This window comes from Lasioglossum baleicum, chromosome 1, assembly GCF_051020765.1.
Source record: "Lasioglossum baleicum chromosome 1, iyLasBale1, whole genome shotgun sequence".
In the NCBI taxonomy this organism is placed as follows: domain Eukaryota; kingdom Metazoa; phylum Arthropoda; class Insecta; order Hymenoptera; family Halictidae; genus Lasioglossum; species Lasioglossum baleicum.
The window spans coordinates 4465310-4484176 of NC_134929.1; positions in this window are offsets into that span (position 1 = coordinate 4465310).

Consider the following 18867-nt stretch of genomic DNA (forward strand, 5'->3'; position numbering starts at 1 on the left):
AAAGGTCAACTTTGTTTTTTTAAATGGAATGAGATATTTTTTAATACATCAATCGATGCATCTGGACATTCGTTATAAAAAAGTACTAACCTATGTATGTCAAAAAGTTAGTAGTTCAGGAGATATTTCAATTTAAATAACTCTAAAATACCATTACTGTCGTACTAACAATAAGACGTTACACAAGTAAGTAAACACTAACGTCTTCTTGTTAGTACGACAGTAATGCTATTTTAGAGTTATTTAAATTGAAATATCTCCTGATATTTAGTCTCCTGATGGTTAGTACTTTTTTAATAACGAATGTCCAGCTGCACCGATTGATGTATTAAAAAATAGCTCATTCCATTAAAAAAAACAAAGTTGACCTTTATATGACCTTCACGCGTCCACTCACGAAAAAACTCATAACATCAAAATATGCTCCACTCGATACCGTTCGAGCCTCTGCTGAAACATTTTTTGCTACGAGGAACAATAGCGAGAAAATCAAGATGTCGAAATCGGGTGGGACACCCTGTATATGTATATATATATACTCTATTTATCTCTTATAATGTGTTATTGCAGAAACGTTCATATTTGGAACATTTGATCAGTCATACGAGCCTGTTTTACGCAAGCGAAACGCGTCGCGAAGTAACATTGACAGCTTTGAACGTTGATAACTTGCAAGGTAGGACGAGGTAGGACAAGATTTTTGCACGATTATATACGGGAAAGAATACTGAAAATGATCCAATTTGTTATAAACCGTGACTTTTTATGACCCTGTAGATATTCCTTGTCAAATGTAAAAAATGAGGCCAATTTTTTTATTTCATTGAGTATTAACTTTTAACATATTGTGAACAATAACTTTTAGTGTCGATGTTAATTTTGTATCACAAAAGAGTGCTCTTCATCGTAAACAAAAAAAAAATAAGAAATATTAAGTGATGTGAACAGGGCACCTCGAAGAAGAGAAGCAATTTTCTTAGTGAAAAGTACTGTCTCTAAATGTCTACGCTTTAAGTATTCGTCCTAATTACAATTCTTGGTAAACCGAATTAATTTTTTCATTTTCAAGGTTGATAGATATTTAGGAAGCAATACAAATTTGTTAGAAATCGATATGAGAAAGTTGACTTTTTAGCTAAATGGCACCAACTTCTTCGATCCGGACCACTGTGCGGCGCGGCGGCCCAGGGCGCGCTCTGATTGGTCCGTGTTTTTCGTTAATAACTCCTAAACAAAGCCGCAGTTGACATTGGTGCAAAGGAAAATGTCTCTTAGAGTGGTCTCAGGAACCTCCCATTTCAAGGAACGACACTTGTTCTGGGACACCCTGTATACGATGGTACGATGTTATTTACATTGGAACAATTCCTTGAGGATGTAGATAACCAGCAGGTTCATGCGCCATTAGAAGATAGCTATGATGGAGGATACCTATGCTGGAGGAAAGAATAACCATCCCAGAAGAAGGAAGAGCTACAGTGAGACATCATATGGCAGATCATATAAGCCGGAAAGCCTTGTCTTTGAATGTGGTGAAAAACGGTTTTGATTGCAAGACCAGTTTCTTTAGACCCCGTGTTGCCATAGATAAGGAGTCGAACTTCGACAAGTTGATCAAAAAAGTTGAAATTTCTTTGCCTTCCTACGTAACGACGATTTGTTTCAAGAGGAAACTCAGAATTCATTTGCAAAAAAAGATTCAAGAAGAATTGGGAGCTTCTTGGTCTTTATGCAACATACATTTGAACATCTTAAATGACTTTCTAAGTCCTGAAATAGAGAAATATTATATGACACAATTCCAAAAACAAATAAATTCACTTTTGTTTGTGGAAAAGAGACAACATTGCCTCTGAACCACAGTATATTCAAAAGGGCATTATCGAAGTATAAGAAACGCGCATGGCGGCGCTCATCACAGACACGGACCGTAGATCCGTGATCACAGATCACAGTTTCCGCTCTCGCTATCTCCACACCCTGGCTTGGTGGGGGCATCCCTTAGACCATATACCGGGTGGTTCACGACAAACAGGCCACCTAAATAGCTCCGTTAGAATTAGAGATAGAAGAAAATGTTAGAGAGAAAAGTTGTACTGTTAAAAGGGGCAAATATGGTGATATAAAAAAATGTTCCAATTGTAGTCGTTTTTAAGGTCTTTTGAAGGTCATCGATGATTTTTAAATAGCACCATATATTTTTAACATCACAGTGTTGTAGCTGATGTCAAGACGAGTACAATGATGTGGTACACTATGACCTTCAAATGACCTTGGACTCATTAATAGATATAGTTTGACTACTCTGTTTAATCAACGGAAATAATTTCTTCAGCCATTAGGTCTCACAACACGTATTCCGTTAACGGAAGGTGATCTCTAAGCGTACACAAACAAGATTATCAACAAACTACTGGTATGTATGCCGAGTCATTTATGGTCATCGAATTATTGCGATTGTATCAGTTTATCAATAACCGTTTAACGATGCGTTACTCAAACGAGCATAAGACCGATCTTATTTCCATTTATTACGAAAGTCGTCAATGTCTTAGAGGAGCTGTTCGTCATTAAAAAGACCGATTTCCTGGTCGCAGATGTCCATCTCGTTCTACCTATTCAAATTTATTAAAAAAGTACCGTGAATTAGGCAGTGTAAGACGGAATACGTGTTATGAGACCTAATGGCTGAAGAAATTAAATTTCCGTTGATCAAACAGAGTAGTCAAATTATATCTATTAATGAGCCCAAGGTCATTTGAAGGTCATAGTGTACCACATCATTGTACTCGTCTTGACATCAGCTACAACACTGTGATGTTAAAAATATATGGTGCTATTTAAAAATCATCGATGACCTTCAAAAGACCTTAAAAACGACTACAATCGGAACATTTTTTTATATCACCATATTTGCCCCCTTTAACAGTACAACTTTTCTCTCTAACATTTTCTTCTATCTCTAATCCTAACGTAGCTATTTAGGTGGCCTGTTTGTAGTGAACCACCCGGTATATATGGTCTAAGGGGTATCCCCACACTTACATGCAAGTTATGCCCGAGCGGCGTGTGGCAGCGGCCAAAGAAGTGAGAGCTAATTATCAGAAAACGTCAACCTCACAGAGGTCGTAACACCTGTATAACACACCGTGCTATGATCTTATTACGCTTTAACTCTATGGTTCAGACAGAGAAACAGAAATTCCTCTTTGGTTCAGATATACACAATGTCATGATCCAGCGTATATAAGCTAATGTTCGAATCATCGCGGTCCTCGGACATATACCATATGAATATGAACTGCACGAAGCGCAAAATCGAGAAGGAGTGTATACCTCTTTCTAAATAATTACCAATTCTTTACTGTATCAAACTTTTGTAGCACTCACCATTCTCAATATATAATCCATCCCAATTGAGTGGGACAACCTGTATACTACATATCAATAATCAAATTTATATTTTTCCAGATGACGAATACATAGATAAAATCCTTGAAGATAGCTTTTGGTATGATAAAACGGAAAATAAAGCCAGTAATGATAATAATAATAGAACATAAGGAAGGGTATTGCACAATCTGCTTTGTTAAGAAAGCAACACAAGTTTGCGTTCCATGTGGTCATCTTGCATGCTGCAGAATATGCATCATGCAACTAGAGTGTAATAGATGCCCCAAAATATAGAAATATACGCTGGTGAATTATCCGGAGGACCAACAACAACATAACCTAACGACATTATGGATTATTACAGGGACTACGAAGAGGAAGATAGTGACTTCGACTTTTTATGTGTTTCAATTTACATGACCCCTCTTTCATCTGAAGGTCTTGGAACTGTCACAAACGGTTGCGTTACAACTTGCAAATGCACTGAAGAGTATTGCTGCCTTCGCGATTCTCGGTGGGCTGGCTGTACTGATCCGATGTTAGATGCTTGTCCGGAGGAGTGGAATGCATACGCTGAAGAAGCCGAAAGCTTGACACACTTCATGGACCTCATCTGTAGGAGAGATGTTGAACCCGAAATAGAGCACAACGACTTGGATGACGCTGAACAATGGTTATCCTCGTCTAACCTCGGAGCTGCAAGCATTGCTTATTTAGCAAATTTGCTTATCTCCGCAGGTATAGAATTGGGTGTCACAGTCAGAAACCTCATAGCTCGGAAGTTCTTAAGCACTGGTTTACCAGGAGGGGCTGAAGAGAATGATATTGAGTCGTTATCAGAAATATTAATACCTAGTATTGGATTACGACCACATCTCATAGCTAAACTGACTCGTGAAATTTGTCAACTTGGGCACTATGCCGTGCGTTTTCCATTCTGCAGCGTTGGCGGCAAGTGCTGCTTGTGCTAGTATCCCTAATGAATGCGATGATTTACTTCGCGGTGCCGCATCCTTCATTAATAGCAGCCCCAAACGGGCTGCTATTTTCCGTCAATTCCGGGAGATTACGAAAACTCTCCTCTAAAAATCCTTAAATTAGCTGAGACACGCTGGCTGGCAAGGTACCAGTGTGTCAAAAGGTTTCTTGATACGTGGGAGGATCTTTCTTGTTTTTTCTCGGAGCATTCATTTTCTTCTCTGCTCAGCAGATCCGACATTAAAGGATATTTTCATTTTATGGAGTATGTCCTGAATGCTCTGAACGCGTTTAATGCCTCGTTCCAAAATAGAGATACCCTGGTGCAGGAGTTACAGCCCTCTTCTGCAAGACTGCTCCGCTTCTTCCTTCAGAATTTTCTGAAAAGTCCCCTTTTAGAATACCCCAATATGTTCGGGAAATTGATTTTTCTTTAGAATCACACCAAGTTTCACTGAATCAAGTGCGTCTTGGACCCGACACGGAAGAATACTTGGACGAGTCATTACGTCATGGGATGTCCGAAGTAGAGTTACACTCCTTCCGGAGAAAATTGCTATAATAGAAATTGAAGAAGTCATAGAATTCGAAGAAATGGAAGCAGAAAATGCTGCGCCGGCATCAGGTGGACTCGGAGGAGAAACATTGCGCAACATGACAGAATATGTTGGACAGACGACAGACATGCAGACAGTCACTACCACCGACGAAGAGGAGTACTACGTCGTGGAAAGAGGAACGACGACCACGTCACAAGCGGAATCGTGCCCTTCGGACAGGTACAGCATCTCTCACATGGCCTACGTCGGCGAACAAATGTTGAAGATTGCCAATCACTCGGTGATGGGATGTTCGTCGACAAACATCCGTATAGTAGGTACGAAGACATCGGGTCTGAGGACAACCATGCATTTGAGATGCCAGATGTGCAATGAGACATTCGAAGTCCATAGCCTGCCTGCAAATACTACAGAGAAGCCGTCTCTTGACATCGAGCTGAGTGCAGCCATCGCAGCAATGACCGCCGGAGGCGGATATTCACAAATGGAGGGACTTTTCTCAGCCATCAACGTCCCTGCATGACGAAGAAGAAGTACCGTAAATGTCACGACACGATCGTGGATAAATCCCAACTTATTGCGGAAGAAGCAATGTCGGCAGCGGCTGCTGAAGAAAGAAGGCCAGCCATTGAAAGAGGCGATGTGCTACCATGCGGAACTCCACACATTCCCGTCCTGGCTGACGGGACCTGGATGAAAAGGTCCTACCGAACCGAAATGTTCAACTCGGCGTCGGGTGTTGGCGTGATCATTGGATATTACACCGGGAAGGTCCTATACGTCGGAATAAAAAATCGAATCTGCAGCATTTGCCAGAGAGCAGCGAAACCGGAAAAAGAAGCGCCGAAACACAAATGTTTTAAAAGTTGGGACAGAAACCAGGCATCGACAAAAATGGAGAGCGACGCCATCGCAGAAGGTTTCAAGATCAGCGAGGAAAAATACGGATTAGTGTACTCAACACTAATTGCTGACGGCGACAGCAGTGTATACAAGAAAATTTTGGACTGCAAGCCATACGGAACACGGCAGCGCGTGAAGAAGATCGAATGTACGAACCATTTGTTGCGCAACTTCTGCAACAAGATGAAGGATGTTGTGAAGAAGACTCAGGCCGGCTACTTCGGGAAAATCGTAGAGAGAAATATTCGGCGGATGCGCACGGGAATTGCGGGAGTTGCTGCATTCAGGATGAATGAGAAAGTGTCGATGGCAGAGAAGATCAAACGTTTGTTCCCGACTTATCAAATCAGGGAGTGTACAAAAAGATACAGGATATCATAAATACGGTGGCGGCGTACTCTGAAAGACTCCTCTATCAGAGCAACAATAACACGGTGGAGAGTTTCAATGCATGGGCGGGAAGAGACTCAATTTCGATCAAAGAGGGTCGTACAACGCAAGAGTTTACGCTGCTGTGATCCAATTTAACACAAAAGCAGTAATGTCTCGTCTGCAGACATCCCTCGGCGGCGCGCCCTCACCAATTTTGAAGGATTTGGAGGAACGACGTAAAAACGAAGCATCAAAAAATGCCCGTAGGAAGAGTGGCTGCAAAAAGACAAAACAGCAGTTCCGTGCAGGCAATGATAAAGATTACGGACCAAACGCACAAAAGCCAGACGTGGAGCCACATATATATGAACTGCGCAAGACAGCCTGTTACGTCCCGCGATCTAAATTTGTTGCTTAAAGCAACAAATGAGCTCGCGAATCAAGACGCTAATAATTAACTCAGCTTTTGAGTCCACACGGCGAGTCTAACCGTGTCTAACTCGGGTCACGACGCTACGGGTTCCCTACGGTTTACAGATAGCACTCACCGGATCTTGACCTAGACAATAACGATACTAGCCGCCGCTCTCGTAAGATGATCCTTCTGGGCTCCGTTCGCCTTGGGTGAGTCGGGCGTGCCACGCGCTCGGCCGGCAGATAAGAAGATCGGTCTCGAGCGAGGTCGAGGGCCGGACCCTGACCTAGTCAACGGCGATACTGGTCGCCGTTCTCGTAATATGAATCCCCCAGCCTTCGTTAGTCTTGGGGAGCCGGGTAGGCAGCGTGCTCAGCTGACTGATAGGAGGATCGATCTCTGACGAGATCGATAGGCTGCAGCAAAAGTCGAACAGGTGCCCTGCAAGGAATCTGCTCCTTCTGGATAGGAACGATGCGAACTTTCCCTGTGAATGTCGTATCGCGAATGATTATCGGAACTCCGCGCACACCGATGACTCTAGCGAATTCGTCTTTGACGGCCTCTTCACGGAAGTAGTCGCGGAGGAGCTTCTTCAATTGGTACTTACGCCCGGCGCGACGAGGCATGTGGTATCGTGCGGGTAACAAGCGTGAATTTACGTTAGTGGAAACAATAGCTGGCTTCACACAGAATCCGTAGATTGTACCGAGCTACCTGATGGGCTCTGTCACACAATATATAAAGAATCTGTGTGAAGAATGCAACGAAGGATTCGATACCACATACGACGAGTGTTAGGGAGTCGGAATAATTAGAGGTCGATTTAAATGCAAAATGTGAACTTTAATAAAAAGGAACTGAAGGAATATGCCGTTGAAGGCTACACAGAATACTTAATGTTAATAACGCAAGAACTAGAACGCGAGATTGAGAAGAGAGGGGATGACTCCAGGTGGAGTCCGGAATGGCACTGCTAAAAAGAATGGGATGCTCCATTGAGCTCCTTAGATTTGGGAGGTGTCAATGGAGTGGGTAATTAGGAGTGGGAATGGTTGGCAGGTCAGGGAGCGCTAACGCGAGGAGTAGGGATCGCTGGACGCGATGACGTACTACCGAGCGTCGCGTGGCAACAGGGACAGTTGACGGGATTGGGTTTGGAGTAAGATTTATGAGTGGAATGGGAAAGGAAAATGAAAGATAGAGCGGAGAATAGGCGGTGCGTGGATCGCTTACGCACGACGGTAACATGCACTTATAACTATTATGTTCGTGTTACAATGGGTGTGTACTTATTGCTAGCAATATATATATATGATAATACACGATTATATAGTCTTATAACTACGCACTACGTCATCGGACGTAACACAGCCCATATGAAAAACCGTTAGTCAATGCAACAACAGCAAGTTGATGTACAAGTCAGAAATGTTGACAGCGTCAAACTTTGGCAAAGTGTGCCGTCGATTAAAAACAACGCGGTGTGCCAAACTGGTAGAGGTACTGGTCCGCCCAAAGACTCTAAACGTTGCTGCCGTACGATACGGAAAGCAGAACGAAGCTACTGCTCTCGTAGAATTGTCGGCAAAGGAGAATGTAACAATTAAAGATTGCGGTCTTTTCATCAACTCATCGCTTCCCTATTTGGGAGCATCACCGGATGGTTTGATCGGTGACGACGGCATTGTCGAAGTAAAGTGCCCGAAAACCGCAGAAAATGTAACGCCGGAAGAGGCATTACATACAGTCAAAACCGTCCGGGAGATGTTTGAAGACAGTACGGGTAACGCAATGAGCAAATCACACGAATACTACTACCAAGTGCAAGGACAATTGCATATAACGAGCAGAAAATACTGCCTATTTTGTGTATGGACTAGGAAAGGGATAAAGGTAATTCGAGTTGAGAGAGAAGACGGCTTTTGGCAACTTCAAATGGAGCCATATTTGTCGCGGTTTTATATGCATTGTATGCTGCCCGAAATTCTCGACAGCAGAAAGGAGAGAGGAAACCAGGACATTAGGGAACCCCAGTACATCGTAGACGAAATAGCAAAGGCAGCAAAGAAAAAACTTGAAACTGCCCGACGCAAAGCAGCACGTACTAGTTCAGCTGGCACCTCGAAATTGTAAGTATTAAAAAAGTTTAAACTATCCGACGTCGAGATCCACTTGCAAGTGCAGTACCACTGATTCTATCAGCTGGCACTGCACAATTGTAAAGATAGCAAAAAGTTTAAACTATCCGACGCACAGTGGGACCTTTCGTCCAAATCGGAGACAAAATCAAAGAACTTTCGATAGAAATGAGGTAAAGTGATGAAATTTTTTTAAAATTAAAGCTGAAACTTTGCAGAATATGGGAAAAATAGGGAGATTATGGTAAGAACGTTTTTAACGTTGAGAAAATTCGTTAAACTTGCACAATTTCGAGAATATTGTGGTTTTTCCAATACCACGCGCTGAAAAAATTTTTTTGAACATGCGGTACTTCATTTCCCGTTCTCACTACAAGATGAATTTAGGAGGGATGGAAGGTATGAGACAAAAGTTATGGATGTTAATTACGGCTACGATATCGAAAGTATCGTTTTGCACGAAGATGGGAACATCGACGTAGATCGTTTACGTTCTGCTGAGATCAGTGGACGGAGCATCGTCAACTTTTCGCATGTTTTTGCAGAATTGCAAAGAATATCCAAGGATTGGTTGAATGAATGCCACTTCGCTGATCTTGTTGTAACGAAAATGATTCGTCACGGTCTCAAGACGCAGTATTTCGTCGAATGTCGCATGTGTCGTTTCCAAGATAGTTTCTGGAGCGAACCGACAGATGACAAAATATTGGATGTCAATACAGGTGGCGTTTTTGGTGCTACATTGACAGGGACCGGCCACACGCAGTTGGAACAATTTCTGGCTGCTGTTGATGTTCCATGCATGTGCCGTAAAACGTATGTAGAGTATGAAAAGGAAGCGTCCGAAGCTTTCGCAAGTGCCACAGGAGCAGAAATGCGAGCGGCTGTCGAAGTAGAAAGACAATTAGCAATGGAGAGAGGTGATGTCATGGACGGTATTCCGCATATACCTGTGATAACAGACGATTCATGGATGAAGAGATCGTATCGCAGTGGTAGTTACAGTTGTCCATCCGGAACGGCTATTATCGTAGGGTACTACACGCGAAAGATATTGTGCGTTGGTGTACGTAATAAATATTGTGTTATCTGCGCAAGAGCAGCAAATATTAATACGACACCAAAAGAACATGTATGTTATAAGAACTAGGGAGCCAATCAGAGCTCCACCAGTATGGAAAGTGACATCATCCTCGAAGGTTCCGATGTAGTGTAGAAATGCATGGGTTAATATATAATAAATACATTGGCGATGGTGAAAGAAATGTTTTGAAAAAATTGACGGATTTCCCACCATACCCGGACATTGTTGTGGCGAAGATAAAATGTGTAAAATTTGTCAAATAAAATACGAGAAGCGGGTAATTATGGTGGTCATAAATACTCAAAAGTGAAAAAAGTCGTCAGGAACAGCGTAATGAAAATTCGAAACGCTGTTACGAAGGCTGCTACGTTTCGCCGAGAGAGTAAAGTAGAATGGAAAGACAAAATTGCTGATTGGATTAGAGATTTAGACAATATACCCAGCCATGTATTTGGGGAACATCAAGATTGCGCCCCGTATTTTTGTAACGGAGTTCCAAAAGTAAACGAGGCACATCTTGTCCCCACATCACAAGCGACAGGGATATATGGAAAATTAGAATATGCAATACAACGCATGAAACAAAATGCGGAGAGTTTGCTCCACAATTATACCAGCAATTCTGTTGAAAGTCGTAATGCCATTACTTGCAAGCTCCCAACGGCAGAAAAAAGCACGTTCAAGATCTCCGGTTCCGTATATCGGCGATTCGCGCGGCGAAGCGGTAAACTAAATAAAGTGCAGTGTGCGAAGCAAGTGAGACCATTCTTTCTCCCTCCTTCTCACAACCCTTCTCCTTGCTTTTCTCGCACGCTCAAATCTGAGTGGTGCCGGCATCAAGCGACTCCGGCCGTCGCTCGACGCCGAACTGCATTTTTTGAAAATTGTCAAAATTCATACAGTCGGTGTACAAAGTATTCGTACACCTTTTATAAAAACGAATAAATTTTTCAAAATTGGACTCTGCAGCTTGAGTTTTTTTGAGACGTTAGAAGGGTTAGTTTACTAACTAATGTGTAAATGTAATTGTTATTGGTCGCAATTACGAAGCGAACAGGATCTGAAGACCACGATCTTGAAATTTTTTATCTGTCCCCGTAATGGAAATTTAAGACATGTATTTTGTAAATCTAAGTAAGTTATCTATATGTATGTACAAAGTTTCATTGAAATTGGTTGACGCATAAAAAAGCTGTGGGCATTGTAAGATGTAAAAATCTTTGAATTTACGGTTTGCGATTCATTTAAATCGCAGATTCTTACGATCTTTGCGATTTTCAATCAATTATATGTTTCGTAACATCCTTGATCGATTTCGATGAAACTTTGTACAAGTATATAACTTACTTAGACCTACCAAAGGCGTCTTGTAAATTTTCATTACAGGTACAGATAAAAAAATTTTAAAATCGTGACCTTTAGTATTTTCTTCGCAATTGCGACCAATAACAATTAAAAAAAAAATTATTTACACATTAGCTAGTAAACTAATCCTTCTAACGTCTGGAAAGAAACTCAAGCTGCTGGGTCCAATTTTGAAAAAGTAATTTGTTTTTTTAATGTGTACAAATTAGGGGTGTACGAGATCCCGGTCGGGACGGGAATTTCTAGCGGGATCGAGACAGAATCCCGAGTCTTTCGGAATCCCCGAAAATATCTGTGATTCCCGACATTTTGAAGTTTCTGCATACTTCCAATAATTACAAGTATCTGAAAGTAATTGTTTTCTCTAATTGTTTAAACTTAGGGAATTTAAAATTGTTTCTGTAATCGCGAAGATTACATATCTTATTAGCCGGGAATGTTTATGTTACTAATATTGTAGAAAGTAATTGCGAATAACGACACTTTCGGGAATCTCGCACACCCCTAGTACGAATACTTTGTACACCGACTATAAATGCATAAAGATCCGCATTCTAACTAACAACAAAACTCACGCGATGGCTCCGGCTCCGCTTCTGAAAGTTTCGGCCGTGGTCGGCGAGCACTTGGTCGCGTCTCGCACTCGATCGTCGCCGGCTGTGAGGCTGCGAGGCTTCCAACGCACTGCTGGCACAGTTTGGAGTTGGTGGGTGCGCCTGGTGCGCAGGATCCCGCGAAGAAGTTGGCCGCCTCGTCCTCGGAGTTGATCAAGCCCTTTTCTTTGAGCGCGTGGATCGGAGCCGTCCAGCCGGCGAAGCTGTCTTTGTATCCGCTGTGGCTGGAGCGATTCGATCCAGTCGAAGAGAACGCCAGGTTGGCTCACCTAATGCGTTGATCGAGGAAGATTTCGTCACCACAGCGACCGCCGGTCTCTCGCTCAGCTTGGTGGATCCTGTTCCGTAGGATTCCGCGACGATCGGTGCCGCGTGGAAATATCGGATCGCCCGAAGCACCGAGCCTCCCTCAAGAACCACTAGATCCGTTTTGCCCTCCTTCAGAGCGTTCAAGCAAGAGTCCTGATCCGCAATTCCGACAACTTGCAGATTTTTTCAAAAATTTTTGTGACGTTGTGTAGCGAACCAATTGTTCTAACTTCTCCAAAAATTTCAAATCGTATATTTGCAAGCTACGGCGAACGTACGCATTTAGCGCAAAGAGGCTCTTACCAAACGCGTGTGAAAGCATCAGTCCTGCAAAGCAATAGTTCCGCACCGATAAGCAGTGCTTGTCACCTGGGGGTGTAAGCTGCCGTGTTAAAAATGTGACCAGTATTTTAGCGCCGCCTATGTCCCAGGGCCGAACTACATATAGTGGTTGAATTATTTCCATTTCAGCTTACACTCCCTGCTTGTCACGCATTAGGTAAAGAGCGCTCGCAATTTCTTCTGGATTTCCGAAGACCTTAAGCCAGCAGAAATGTCCGCTGAAAATAAAAATACCAATACCAGTACGAGTGAAGAGCATGGAGCTAAGCCTACTTGATCTAAAGGCGCTCCAAAGTATCGTAGTACCCGTACGCGTGATAGAAAACGTTTTGAAGAGAAGCGAAGTGTCGAAAGTCAGAAGACAGCCGACGAAGATCTTAAAAATTTTTATTCAAAGGTAAAGAGCCCCCAGCACGTGCAACCGTGCTGGAAAACAGAAATATTGCCGGACAGGCAAAACGGCACGAACGTTTGCGCGTAGCAAAAGAATCGGGTCTCGCTATTCGTAAATCGAGATATTCTAGCAAGAGTCGTGGACCTTATAAAGATTATGGTCCAAACGCGGAAAAGCCGGATGTTCGTCCTGAAGTTTACAAACAGTACCCTTGCGATCCGCCGAGACACACGTACACGCTGCCCGAGCGTGTTTGTGTGCGAGTGCGCCGCGGTGCAGCTAGTCAAGCCGGCGTGCACAGCCTCCTGGGCAGATATCATGCTGCCGAATGTTACTATTTCTCGAAAACGTAAAAGTAGGCCACCTTGGGAAGCTTCCGCGGTAGAGTGATCTTTCGTCTAGCGATTGTGACTACGGAGAAGCCCCAACTTTGTATTAGCGAAACGGGATCAAAGCTGCCCGGATCCTTGCAATCCTCGCGTACGTATATGTGGCTAGCGGTGTGTGAGTGTGCCACTATACTCTCGCTCGAGCAGTTTTTCCACCCTTAAATAAAAAAATCTAAAGCACGGGATATTCGAGCGTTCAGAAACGCAGTTTCACGACCGAAGTCACTGGGTAACGGTGCGATTTTGCGATGTCCTCTCGCATGGATGCTTGAGCACTCCAGGGTCTGCGTAAGAGCAAAGATAAAATAAACAGAAGTCGAAATCGGGTAAAACCCGATTAATTCTATATTCCCGCGGGTGGACGGCAGCAGACGGTGTCTCATGACGCGGCGGTAGCGGCAGGAGATCATCGTTTTAACTACGGTTACAAAAAAGCTAACAGTCAGCGTAGGCGATATTTTACGGAGTACGCACAGCCAGTGTACTTCATCCTACGCAGCTTATTCTAACGGTCAGGGGCTGTCGGTTTTGGAGGTCCCGCGCTGGGGGATCGCGGAACGGAAACGCGGAAATGAAAACGGTACGCGACACGAAACTCGGGTCGAGCAGCGGTACGGAGAGCGGTACGCCGATGCAACACGCGAACGTGGTACGGGACAACGGCGGTGAGGTTCGACACGATTACTACAAAACAAACTGCGGCGACCAGTGTTGGGATTTTGCACGGTTTTCACGCTCATGCGCAACGATTTTTGGCGTCAGTAACGTAAAAGTGTGGCTAAATTGGGGTACCTTGTTTAAGGTTCGATTTTGAAATATGAATGTATAACATGTGTGTGTTGTATTAAATTTTAATATGTATGCACACATAACATATAAAATATCAGGTCGTTAAGCATGAAACTTGGTAAATGTCAAGAAGTTCGCGTTTTCTTTGTCAAGTTTCATACTTAACGACCTGATATGAACTTCTGAAATTTTCCGGTACTTTCCTGCCAGTAATAGTCGTAATAGTTCCTCACCACTTTTCCGACAAACTTAGGACGTAGGTACATCCCTGGATTTGGTCACACATGCGTGTGAAAACTGCGCAAAATTCCAACACTGGCGGCGATGCAGTTCGGCGCAATTATGACAAGACCCACTGGAATAAGCGAAGAAGGGTCGCGGAACGGTACTGAGATGCGGTGCAGGATTACGGAACAGAGGCGCGGTACTGGATCTGATACTAGACCACAGTGCAGACGTCGTTACGGGGGCGAGCGGTCCAGTGTGCAGGGCGGCCCAAGACACACGGCTAATCGAAGCGGGGATGTCGTAACCAGGGTTACCATATTCTAGTCTCGCCAGGCCCCTTACCCTTCCGCCCCACTCTTCCCACTAACACTGACGCGTATTACGTGGAGCAAGCTAAGTTAGCGGTACGCGTCAGAGTTAGTGGGAAGAGTGAGGCGGACTCAGCAGACAAGCTGGACGAGGGGCGGAAGGGTAAGAAGCCTGGCGACACTAGAATATGGCAATCCTAGTCGTAACCCTCTTACGGAAGCGCCCGAGAGACGGGTTACGAATTCACGCGCCCCGGAAACGCCCGGGGGATTCGATTTTGGGCTGAGAAGAACTGGCGAGAGTCGGAGCTCTGACAGGAGCTGCTCCAGGCGAATTCCGATGAAATCGCGTTTCAGCGCGTCATATATAAATCGAAAACGGAAGCAAGGATCATGGAAAGTGTGTTCCCCCAGATCTGGAACCTTCTCGAAGATTCTCTACTACTCCCGAAGATATCTGAAAGTCCATAGAATTTCCTGTTACAACTCTCATCAGACACCCTCCTGCAGCACCCTAGTGTTCAAGCTGTAAGCTAACATATATACTGCTTTCAAAGTCAAGGCTGCTTCTCATTCATCGCAGCAATTTCAAACTTCTCATGGCGAAACTATTAGTATGGTTCATAGAGCATAGCAAAGTTATTTGAAAATTTTCTTGCTAATAATAATTCAATGTTAGCTAAGGCTAAACTGAGCCCCCACAGGATCAAATCTTATATATAATTACTACAAAAGTGTAGAGAGCAATATAGCTCTGGGAAACTTTTACGCAAAAATCTCCAGGTTAATAACACAGGACTCAACCTGTCTAAAAAAAATCGCACTCGCTTAGACGCGGCTCGCGACGGATCATTGCCTCGTCGTATCCCTCTCTTTCTTCGGAAGCGAGACACCACGGGGAGGCTTGACCGATTATGCGATCGCGATTGTACCGCGCTCGGGACGGTGAGAGAGGATCGCGATCCGATGGGGGCGCAGATGGCGTGGTTGCCCCTTACGTTAAGCCATGGTTGGCAGCTCGGTATATGGTCGCTATCGGCCTGGCAATGGCCCCGCATTCTGGGCCAGGCCGTCTTCGTTCCGGGTATTGCTCTTGAAACTGCGGCAGACGAGCTGGGGCGTTGTTAACCGTGTCTGTGTTGCCTGGCGTGGTCCTGGTGGCTGGGGTGGGGGGGGGGGGGGGCTCTACGTGGACGTAGTCCACGTACCTCCGATAGCCCTCTTCTTCCCATCGGCGTACCATCCTGATCAGTAGTGATCTGCTGGCGTGTGGCTGCTGCTCGTTCCTTCCTGCTGGTTTCAGCCGCTTCTGGTTGGTCGGAGCCACGAACGTGAACGTGCTTAGTATTTTTTATTTTTCCTCTTCCGTCGCGGAGGTCGAAGATGACCGGTGACACTCTGCGATATACTGTAAACAGGCCGCATACTTTTCGGATAGTTTTGCATTCCGATCCGCCTTTTTGTCGGAGAGGATGTGACTTCACTTGAGCACGAGTGCTCCGACGCTCGGTTCCCAGTTTCGTCGGTGCTTGTCGTACTGCTTCCGGCTGATTCTGGAAGCTGCGGGCCGTGTTGCATCGAGGCAGCTCTCGTGCTTCTCGTAGACCAGGCGTGGGCAATTTTGCCTCAATTGAGGCAAAACTGTCGCCACCGTAGCGCCTACTGTCCCCCACCAGCATCCGTCGTTAGTATGTAGGAAGGACGCGTTTCGCTTGTCGCAAGCAGTGCGCAGGCCTCGTGCATCGGAGCCACGAGGAGCGCCACCGAAAGGAAGCTTGGTGGGGGAAGCAGGCGTTTGAGGGGCTCAACCCGTGCCCACGCCTGTCGTAGACTGTGCTCCAAACTGTAATTGTTGAGGGACCGGACTAGTATTGTAGGCTCCCTGGCGGGATGTCCTTCCTCTCTGTGTTGAGATAAGCTGGCGAGTATCCTATGGCGCTGTGGTCGGCCATGTTGTAGACGAATGCCACCTCGGGGCAGTACAGATCCCAGGCTTGTTGTGATCGACCGGTATGCTGGCTAATCATGGTTTGACGACCTTGTTTACGCGCTCGACCGGGTTGCACTGGGGAGCGTAGAGTGGTGTGCGTCGGTGTTTGACGTCCCATTCTTTGAGCGCATGCTCGACGTTGTTTCCGATGAATTGACGGCCGTTGTCGGTAACGAGTACGCTCGAACAACCATGGCGCACGACTACAAGTTCTCAGATGACTCGTGTGATGGCCGATCCGGTGGGCCTTCTTCAGAAGCCGTAGTTCGATCCATTTTGTGCGCCGATCTTGGATTATGAGCGGGTGGTGTTACACGCACTGGATCGTGGCAATGGCCCTACTAGGTCGGCGTAGACCATCTACTATGGCTGGTCGACAGGTGTGGCATGCATCAGGCCGGCTGGTAACTGTTGGAGAGCCTTGTGTTATTATTCCGAGCCAGTAGTACAAGGGGCAGAGACGAGTTTTTGCGATCCCCAGGTGACCGGCGGTCGGATCATCGTGGGATTCGCAGAGGACGCGAGAACAGTCGCATGTGACTACGCACAGTTTCCACTCGTCCGGTGCTGGATGGTCGTCGAAGTCGAGTGTGTGTAGCACGTGATGGTACAGGCAACCTTCCTGGATTACAGTACTCGGGATGCCGTTGATGATTCCGGTTCCGGAAATGCTGCAGTCTAGATGAGTCTCGGACTTTGCGGGTCATGATGGTATTTACATATGAACATACCGACCCTGGATCTTGGGGGCTGGTTCGCTGGCTAGACGGGCTCGGTTCGTGGCTCGTTTCCCTGGTGATCCCGTGGGCACGGTCGCGCGTCAGCTCGTTCTCTCTGCCACAGAACTTTACGGGCTCATTCTTGCAGTTGAAGTGGGAGTGGCCTGGGTGATTGTACCGCCAACAATGCGTGCTCCGGTTGTACAGGCTGATGGCAGTTAGCGCGGTCCTGCGAGTTGGTTGACGGTTGTCCGGGCTCGAGCATGTTCCGCTATGCATTCTGCAGAGTATCTCCTCAACCTCTCCGACATGTTGTATTAATTGCTGGATGTCTGTGAAGTCGCTCCTTCTGATCTTTAGTTAGAGCTCGTCCCGCATATGGCAATACAGACCGTCCAACTATCGTTCGGGAGAATATCCTCCGTATCTCCGCAGCAAGGTTGTCATGGCGGTTATGCAGGAGCGTATCGGCTCATTTGGACCTTGGTATCGGTCAACGATCTGTCGGTCGAGGTGGCGTTGCAGCTTGGGAAATCCCTCCAGCATCCGGAAGTCCGCTAATCGATAGGCCTTCTGGAGCTCGTGGACGCGTTCCAGAAATCCATGCGGATCGCGTCCGACGAAATGACAGTTCCACTTTCCCATCTGGTCCATAACGGTGTGGGGTGGACGTGTTAGCATTGAAGAATCCTGCTGCCAACTGATTTTGGAAACCGGCCAGACCCTTCGTTTGGTCGGCTTCCTCCTGATACCATGGTTCGTCTTCGGGCTTATCGGCGAAGCTTTCAGGATTTCAGCGCACGTAGGCTACCAGCCTTTGTCGCATCTGGACTACGATCCCTTCCCGTACCGATTCCAAACGTGTTGAACTCGCTGATGAGCTGTCCATCTTCAGGCGGTACATCCATGAGAGCCCCATGGTGACGCGTAATGTATTCCAGCGGGAAGAAAAAGATTCGCTCGCAACAGTAAAGCCGAACAAGGATGTCGTTCGATTAAGCTTGCTACGGTATAGCCGAAAAAAGGAACAAGAAAATCGCTTGATTACGCTCGTACTAGAATAGACTAATTACAAAATAAAAGAAGAAAAAATTCGCCCGTGGAACGCTCGCAACGGAAGTTCACACAATAGTAACGGAAAGGAAAGAAAAAAATTTTTTACATTGATTTCGTACGCAATAATTGATCGGCATACTTTAGTGTGGCGCTGACTTTCTTTTCTCAGGTCCCTATTCGGGCGCCAATCTCGCACACCCCTAATAATTACACTGTCCAACAAATTTCAACTTTTTAAAAGTATTTCGATTCCCACTATGCGATTCTTATAGAGTTTTCCGCGTTGATTCCGAATCTGGTTTTAATTTTTTTCTTATACGTCCAGTTTTTGAGAAAATGGAGTTTAAAAAAAAGACATATTTTTCAACTTTAAACGAATATTGCGATGTTATTATAAAAGATATTGAATTGTCCTTTACAGCAAAAGATTCTGTAGACTTTCCCGAATACAGTGATATCCAATATTAATACATTATGATTGTTTAAACATGTTTAAACAATGATTAAAGACGGAGATG